This window comes from Phocoena sinus, chromosome 17 (assembly GCF_008692025.1).
Source record: "Phocoena sinus isolate mPhoSin1 chromosome 17, mPhoSin1.pri, whole genome shotgun sequence".
NCBI classification, from domain to species: Eukaryota; Metazoa; Chordata; class Mammalia; order Artiodactyla; family Phocoenidae; genus Phocoena; species Phocoena sinus.
The window spans coordinates 49043856-49051676 of record NC_045779.1 but is presented as its reverse complement, the minus strand read 5'-3'; the positions used below and the strand labels follow the sequence as shown (position 1 = coordinate 49051676).

The window sequence follows — 7821 nt, the reverse complement described above, 5'->3', positions numbered from 1 at the left end:
GAGAAGCCCGCGCACCGCAACGAAGAGTAAGCCCTCGCTCCCCGCAACTAGAGAAAGCCTGTGCGCAGCAACGAAGACCCAACGCAGCCAAAAAATAAATTAATTATTTAAGAAATAAATAAAAGAAATTAAAAGCCTTTATTTTTTAAAAAAACTTTTTTTTTCCTTTTTCTTTTTTTTGCGTATACAGGAGAGGTGCCAGCCGTAGATAGAATGTGGGAACCATCAGGCTGTGTGATACTGAAAGCAGGGCCGGGTGAGATCAGCCTGCTGGGGAGGCAGACGGAGCTGGGCTCTGCCGCCCCTGACCATTTAGGGGCTGGAAAGAAGAGAGGGAGGCAGAGGAGACTGAACAGGAGGCCAGAGGTGGGGTCACACCAGGACGGCGTGGTGGGTGGTCTCTTGGAAGCCAAGAGAAAAAAGGGCTTCAGGGAGGGAGGGAGTCAGCTGTGTCAGATCCCGCGGAGCGGCAAGGTGAGGCCAGAGAAGTGTCTGAGTTCAGGAACACAGAGGGGGTTGGGAAGATTTGATGGGAGCAGTTCCCGACCAAGTGGGCTGAAGACTGGCTGGGAGGCATGAGAGACAGTGGAGGGAGACAAGATCATCGGAACGCAAGTTTTGCCGAGGAGTGGTAAAACTTCATTCACCTCCTGAAATGAAAACATTTCAGGTGAACTTTCATTTCACTTCCTGATAAAAACATCCATATGTTCATCTTGTCCTAAGTAGTCATGAGGATGTGTGATCGCTAATACACCATACTGTGCCTATGTAAATAACTCAGAAAAAATTGAAACCCAAATACATACACATTATCCATTTTTTAAAAAAAAGTGGTGAACGCTGTATTTTATTATACCCCATTTGGTTTATTTAATTGTTAAATATTGTCTCCTGCGAATCTCTGTTCTTGGGAATTTTTTAATCCTCGGCTAATATTCTCCTTAGAGCCATCATATTAACCTCTCTAGTGCCTTGTATCCTCTCAAGGGCAATTTAAAATGCCTTTCAGCAGCCACTCACACATCAAATATCCATGAGGATTAGGCAACTGGAAGAACTAAATGACCTGTCCGCCCACCTCCACGATGACAGGCAACTGTTGGGAAGAGCGACTACATGACCCTCCGTCCTGACTACTCAAGCAATGGAAACAGCAAATATGTGATTTTTCAGCCTGACTCCATTAACTGTGGCAATGGCGAGTAACACTCTACTAGTTACTCACACTCTAAGCTTGTGGAGAGAATGAACAAAAGGGAAAAACTGTTCAAATTATATATAATGGAGCCCAGATCTGAGAATTCCTGAGCAGACAAAAGCCATGTTAGTAAAACTAAATCTCATTTCATAAATATAAGCAATACTTAGTTATTTCTTGTAAATGCATGTGACAATCAGAAAAGAAACTTAAGCCATCTTCCTAAAAATGGTATGAGATAATCATTTTTTACCAAGCTCCTACCATCTGGAAACCCCCATTGTAATAATCAATCATTGTAAAGGTTACAGCTTCCTCATTTTCACTTTATAAGCCATCCTGTAACACCACACCCCTGAGCTTCATGGGAGTCTTTGCATTTGAAAGCTTCCAGTTTGCAAATTGTTCTTAAGATACACAATAACTCTTACTGAATTTATTAATCATTTATTAATTTGGTGGGTTTTTTTTTTTTTTTTTGCGGTACGCGGGCCTCTCACTGTTGTGGCCTCTCCGGTTGTGGAGCACAGGCTCCGGATGCGCAGGCTCAGGGGCCATGGCTCACGGACCCAGCCGCTCCGCGGCATGTGGGATCTTCCCGGACCGGGGCACGAACTCGTGTCTCCTGCATCGGCAGGAGGACTCTCAACCACTGCGCCACCAGGGAAGCCCAATTTGGTGGTTTTAATTGTGCTATTTCTCGATTTTTGACAGCACCCAGTTCCATAAAAATCTCTGCACTAAGGGGGAAGCATATACTTTTGTGGACAACTAGCTTTCTTCGCATGGATAATAACAGTAACAGTATGTATTAGTTTCCTATTGCTGCTGTAACCAATTACTATAAACTTAGTGCCTTAAAACAACACAAATTTATTATCCTACAGTTCTGGAAGACAGAAGTCCAAAATGAGTCTCACTAAGCTAAAATCAAGGCTTGGCAGGGCCGCATTTCTTTCAGGTGGTTGTAGGAGATAATCCATGTGCTCACCTTTTCCAGCATCTAGAGGCTGCTGGCATTCCTTGGTTTGTGGCTCCCTCCCATCTTTAAAGCCAGAGACGTTGGGCAAGTCCTCCTCTTCACTGCCATCTCTCTGGTTTTCTCTGTTCTGCCTCCTCTTCCACTTATAAGGACCCTTGTGATTACCTTGACCCACCTGGATGACCCAGGATCATCTCCCGCATCTGAAGGTCAGCTAATTAGCAACCTTAATTCCCCTTTGCATTAAAACCTATCTATTCACAGGTTCCTATGATCAGGACATGGAAATTTTTAGAGGGCCATTATTCTGCCTACCACATAGGAACAAAAAGATTAGTCACAATGGCATTTATTAAGTACCTTCTGTATACAAGGACCACTGTATAGAATAATTTATTTAATCCTTACAATAGCCCACTCAGGTAGGTATTTTTATCACCATTTTATAAATGAAAACACTGAGCGAGACAGATGTTCAGCAGCCTTGTGTTTAGAGTCAGAGAGCCAATGAAGGGAGAAAATAGGATTCAAACCCAGTTCTGACCCTAAAACTCCTGTTTTATCCCAAAACATCTACCTCTTTCCCATCAGATCTTGATCCCCTATTTTTCTGTGGATGTCCTTGCCTCTTACTTTTTTGACAAGAGTGAAGCCACACAACTCTCTCCTTTTAAATACTTTTACATTTTTAAATGTTGGAAAAAATCAAAAGAAGAGTAACATTTTGTGAAAAATTATTGGAAATTCAAATTTCAGTGTTCATAAATAAGTTTTATTGGAAAACAGTGTACTTATTTATTTACATGTTGTCTATGGCTGCTTTCTCGCTACAACAGCAGAGTTAAGTCGATGGGACACAAACTGTCAGAGTTAAGTCGATGCCCACAACCTGGTCTTTTACAGAAAAATGTTTGCCGACTCCTGCTTTTCACCAACACTGCCAGTATCCAGCTCTCCATCAGTGGCAGAGCCCAGACAGACTACACTGGGCTGAGGAAGCAGCATTATTGTGGGGAGAGACTGATGTTTCACTCATACCCCCGTCTTGTCTATATTCAAGGCAGGTAAAATTTTTTGAAAATGGAAATAGCATTGAATACCATCCTTATAAACTTTCTCTGGTCTGTGAGTAAGGAATGATCTAGACTTCATCCTTAGAGAAAACTGTCTACTCTGGCCAAGCACTGTGTGAGGAGTCTTTTATTTATAATATCATTTACTCGTCACAACAACTTTGAGAAATATTACTATACCCATTTTACAGATAAAGCCACTGAGACACAGAGAATTTAGCCCATTTGCTCCAGATCCCAAGTGGCTGAAATCTAGCCTTTTTTCCTCAAAAAAAAAAGGCCATGGGTCTTTTTTCTCTACAACGCTCCCGCATCAACTATCCCCTGAATTCCAGAATAAAAAACAGTGAACAAGAATTCTTAAATTATGTTTTTCATCGTTTCTACCTGTGACTCTAAAAGATGTTTAAATAAGTAGGAACTCTCTTGTATGAGTATCTTTCACAATCAATTGAGGAATCTTACACCACAGTGTGAAACAGTACCAAAGCAAGATAAAATCCTGCTTGTTTTCCCCACCAAGATGGGACAGCAGGGGCTGCAGCAGACTCCCTAACTGCTGAAGGAGGATCCTTCAGGACTGCAAATTAAATCTGAAGTACTTTGCCAATTGACTCCCAATCGATTATTCCAAGTGTGCGTGCTGCAGAGAATGCGTCTTCTCCCAGGGCCTCTGAAAAGCGGTGCTGAATTATTCATCATGCAATTTAATGTCAGAGCTTGTAATCGCGTAACTGTTTAAAATGGAATTTGTCACTGAAACACACTGCGAGAAAATAGCGTATTATTTAACATCTACTCATCTCACTTCAAGATCAGTTTAAAATTGTATGCGTGTCGTGATTTTAGGACAGCAATCACATAAGGGCCATGTAAGCTAAACTCCTACATGTTTTCTGCTAATTTGGTTGAGTTAGGCCACTTTCTATGTGAATTGGAAAGGATATCACAGATTAGGGAATGTAGATACCAGCTTTTTCTTTCCTCCCAAAGGTCCAGCTCCACAGAACCACAATTAGCTTACTCTGAGCTCCTTGAGATGCTTAGAAAAATTATCAGCTGACAAATTGAGGCTAAGGTAATAGATGAGGAAAGACACTAACTGAATTAAATGTAAGGATGAAGTGATTCAAATTAGTTTTGGGTTTTTTTTTTTTTTTTTGGGTTGTTAAAGGACATTTATGACTGCTCTACATTGCAGGAAGCGCTAGGGCGTGTTTGGGGTATAGGCTCCAGTGACACCCACTGGGTTCAAAATCTTGCCTCCACTACCTAAGATGTGTGTTCACAGGCAAGTTGCTTAAATCTCTGAACCCCACTTCCTTGTGAGAAAGTAGGGATACCCCAGAGATGATCCACAGGCAGGTTAGGGCCCACAGGCCAGTATCTGTTCCAAGGAGTCTGTGCCTCTTTGTCTGAAGTGTTGAAACTCTGACTCTTGGATACGGCTGCCGCCCCAGCTCACAGGGCAGCTGCGGGAAGCAGGGCAGTAGTGTTAAGCCGTTCTGCATATGCTGTGCTCTCACCCTGTCAGCAGGTATTCTCCCCCTTCATGAGGGAAGGTTTGGAATTAGGTAGTTACAAAGCCCCGTGTCACCACCTCCTAACTACATCCAGTCTTTCCCAGCTAGGCTAGAAGACGGTCATCACAGGAGAGGCAAGGCAATTAAAAAAAAAAAAATCAAAACTGAGGAGAGGCCTCTCTTCCTGCTCTTTTGAAGACTTCTCTCCTGCACAGGGAGGTCCTGCAGGTATAGACAACACCCTGCTTCAACATATCTACTCCCCTTTGAAGAAGCCATCACCCACAAAGGAGGCAGCGCAGGAAAGTGTTCGATGTTCAGTTTCCTTTAATGACCCCCATTCTCCCTGAAGGGCAGGTGCGGGCAGCTAGGCAATGGCAAGAGACGTTCCCTTGAAGATCTTGCCCGGATTGAAGGCTTTGCCCACGTGCTGGAAGGCCCCATCCCAGGAAGAGTATTCTCGAACCAGTCTGAGTCTCCTCGCTGCTGGGATCCAGTCTCCAGCATGTGTATGACTCATAGTACCCCTGCCAATCTGGACTCAGCGGAAAGGCAAGCTCCTGGCCTCGGAAGACCCAGACTCCAGAAATGGAGCCGCTATTGTTGCTTCCAAAGAGAATGACACCGGCAAAGGCATTCTTCCTCCGTTTGTCCAATCGCTGGAACATTCCAGGGATGAGGTTGCAGCTCACGAAGGTCTGGGTGAGCTCTTCAGGGAAGCGGTCCTCGGCGTACCACAGGGACCAGCCATCTTTATCAAAGTGCTCCCCAAAGTACGGCAGTGCCACGGAGAGTGTGTCCTCGTTGGAGTGCTCGCGCTTAAATTCATCCAACACAAAGGTGCTCTTGGGCAGGGGAGCAAAGGGATCCTTGGCCTTCGGCTCAGCAGCCGCTGTCTGCACACGTCCATCCAGCTCCTCCTCAGTAGCAGGGGCAGCCGTCTTCTTCTCTTTCCGCTCGGCCTGGGGCTTCTGCTTCTCTTCTCGCAGAAGCTTTCTCTTTCTGTGGGTGTCCTTTTTTAGGCTGGCTCTCCACAAACTTTTTAGCATCAAATTGGGCCATTTTCTCACAGAGTTTCACCTCCCCCAAGACAGCCCGGAACTGGGGCTGGTTAATGCAGGTGAGGAACCAGCGGTTTGGATTAGGGAAGGCCTGGCAGAAAGAAGCTTCCAGAACCTGTTTATAAAGCCACAACAGGGTGCAGTCAACTGTGATGTCAGCCAGTATCACACGTTCACCCACCAGAAAGGTCCTTGTCTTCAAGTGAGCGTCCAGCGGCCCCCGAATTCACCTCACCTCCTGCTTTGCATTCTCTGTGGTCTGCTTGGCCTATACCCAGATACAGAGCGAGGCATCCTACAAAGACATCTCAGAATGCCCTCCCTGGTCACAGACGACTGAGACAGAAAACCATTTCCTCAACGTGTTGATGAAAATGAAGTTTAGTGAAGCTGAAGTAGAGGCATTTTTTTTTTAATCACTACTAAAAATAAAATGTTAGGTATCTCCAGGAGTGATGAAACAACTACCATTAAAAAGAAAACCTGACAATTGTCTAATGACCAGTTGTAAAATTTAAAAATATCTAACTTTAGGTAATATCAGGATTTTCCATTATCGAGGTGATATAGTTCAATGAATGACATATAAATAAATAAAAAATAAACATTTTGTCCTATTGGGTATTCTTTAATCTGTTTCCACACAGCTGTAAAGCTGACCTTAAGGAACAAACCAACTCACATTTTAGTTTAAATTAGATGCACAGTCTTTTTCACACGGCCAAGGATGCCCTGCATGATCTGGAATCCTGACATCTCCATCCTGTCTCGCGCTAGTCTGCCCTCAACTTGCTGGCTTCTCTTTAATGCTTCAAAGTCTATTATTTCTTTCTTTTGTCCCTACTTTGAAGCCTTTTCACATACTGTTGCCAGAACCTGAAAAGTCCCAGCCCCCTCTCCATATGACTGGCTCCCCTCTTCTGGATCCCAGTGTAAACGGCAACCCTCTAGCAAGGTCATTCCTTTAGCCCGTCTAAATCATGCTCTTCCTTCCCTCCATCCACTTTTCTCCATCACTGCACCTTGCTAATGTCAGAGCATTCAAAACAGTTTATAAGTACCATGTCTATGTGTCTAATAACTTACATAGTATCTTTTATCTCCAATTTGATTGTAAGTTCCATAAACTTTTTGGCCCCGAATTTTATTTATCAATGTCTACCCACTGCCTAATAAACAAGAGGTGTGCAATGACAGTTTGCTGAAGAAACGGATGAGCTTAAACGTCCCTTCCCATCTCCAAACCACTCCATTCACACACATTTATGGGTAACTGGCTACATTCATGCCTTTAGAAGCAGTTCTAAAACTAGTAATCACATTCTGAATAATATAATGAAAGGTAATATAATTCAGTTCTCCAAAGTTTGTTAAGTCCAATTCATAGATGTTCTACTTTATTCTAATATTTAAGTGAGACAAACAAGTTTTAAGATACAATCTCAATCAACAAAAAGCTTGTAATTTTATTGGAGCAACACCTATACTTTATAGGTACTAGATAATCAGATAATTATTCAAGATAATTAAATCAGGTGCTGAAATAGTGAGAAAACTAGAAGTGATTGTCAAAGGATTTAAAAGAATTGAGATAAGATATTAACTTGACCAAGCACAGGAAGAAAGAAGAGCCCCCGAAAGAATATTAACATGCCATGCAGCGAATCGGCCAGGCTTAGAGAATATCTATTGGGAAGCAGTTTATGTGGATTTGGGTTGATAACGTAGCCTCACGGAGGGACATTAATGCTATACTGAGTGTGTCAATGTGAGTTCTTAGTCAACAAGTTGCCATTGTTGATGTAAGAGCGAGAGATAATAAGATAAAACTGAGGTTCTAGAAGAATCATCTAGCAGGACATATTGGAGGACAAAATGTTCTTTGTAACAAGACAAATGAGATGATGGAAGCAATGCATAAAAGATGGCAATGAAGATGGAAAAAAATAGGAAACAAAATATATTGAAGGTTATCAGTAAT

General features: G+C 42.9%; 1 pseudogene; it reads right to left on the bottom strand.

Annotated features, from left to right (window-relative positions):
• Nucleotides 1-5146: 5146 nt before the first annotated feature.
• The window catches only part of LOC116742240, a 60820-nt pseudogene continuing 58145 nt past the window's right edge, over nucleotides 5147-7821 (bottom strand).